Source organism: Lolium rigidum, chromosome 2, assembly GCF_022539505.1.
Source record: "Lolium rigidum isolate FL_2022 chromosome 2, APGP_CSIRO_Lrig_0.1, whole genome shotgun sequence".
NCBI lineage: Eukaryota > Viridiplantae > Streptophyta > Magnoliopsida > Poales > Poaceae > Lolium > Lolium rigidum.
Window position 1 is genome coordinate 46,825,250 of NC_061509.1, and position 1,630 is coordinate 46,826,879.

A 1,630-nucleotide genomic window follows, 5' to 3' on the forward strand; every position below is an offset into this window, starting at 1 on the left:
TAGCAATGATTATTGTTCTCATATGAGATTGAGGATATATGTCCAAAACTGAAACTTCAACCATGGTTCATGGCTTTAGTTAGCGGCCCAATGTTCTTCTCTAACAATTTTGCATGCTCCAACCACTAAAATGATAGACCTTCGAGACAAGACGGACATGCATAGCAACTCACATGATATTCAACAATAGTTGATGGCGTTCCCCAGAAGCATGGTTATCGCGCAACAAGCAACTTAATAAAAGATAAAGTGCATAAGTACATATTCAATACTACGATAGTTTTTAAGGCTATTTTGTCCCATGAGCTATATATTGCAAAGGTGAATGATGGAATTTTAAAGGTAGCACTCAAGCAATTTACTTTGGAATGGCGGAGAAATACCATGTAGTAGGTAGGTATGGTGGACACAAATGGCATAGTAGTTGGCTCAAGGATTTTGGATGCATGAGAAGTATTCCCTCTCGATACAAGGTTTAGGCTAGCAAGGTTATTTGAAGCAAACTCAAGGATGAACCGGTGCGAGAAAAACTCACATAAAAGACATATTGTAAACATTATAAGACTCTACACCGTCTTCCTTGTTGTTCAAAACTCAATACTAGAAATTATCTAGACCTTAGAGAGACCAATTATGCAAACCAAATTTTAGCAAGCTCTATGTATTTCTTCATTAATGGGTGCAAAGTATATGATGCAAGAGCTTAAACATGAGCACAACAATTGCCAAGTATCATATTATCCAAGACATTTTACCAATTACTACATGTAGCATTTTCCAATTCCAACCATATAACAACTTAACGAAGAGGAAACTTCGCCATGAATATTATGAGCTAAGAACACATGTGTTCATACGAACCAGCGGAGCGTGTCTCTCTCCCACACAAGGATGAACTTGTTCAGAGAACTAAGATAACAAAATAAAAATAAAAGCACACACAGACGCTCCAAGTAAAGTACATAAGATGTGATTGAATAAAAATATAGTTTCAGGGGAGGAACCTGATGATGTTGTCGATGAAGAAGGGGATGCCTTGGGCATCCCCAAGCTTAGACGCTTGAGTATTCTTAGAATATGCAGGGGTGAACCACGGGGGCATCCCCAAGCTTAGAGCTTTCACTCCTCTTGATCATAGTATATCATACTCCTCTCTTGACCCTTGAAAACTTCCTTCACACCAAACTTCAAGCAAACTCATTAGAGGGTTAGTGCACAATAAAAATTTACATGTTCAGAGGTGACACAATCATTCTTTACACTTCTGGACATTGCACAAAACTTCTGAAAGTTAATGGAACAAAGAAACTCATTCAACTTAACAAAAGCGGCAATGCGAAATAAAAGGCAGAATCTGTCAAAAACAGAACAGTCCGTAAAGACGAATTTTAAAATGGCACCAGACTTGCTCAAATGGAAAAACTCAAAACTAATGAAAGTTGCGTACATATCTGAGGATCACGCTCGTAAATTGGCAGATTTTTTAGAATTTTATACAGAGACTTAGGCCCAGATTCGTGACAGACAGCAATGCTGTTTCTGCGCAGCGATCCCAAATATAACATCAACTTTCACATAGAAACTTTACTTGGCACAAAAACATGATAAGGAGAGGTTGCTACAGTAGTAA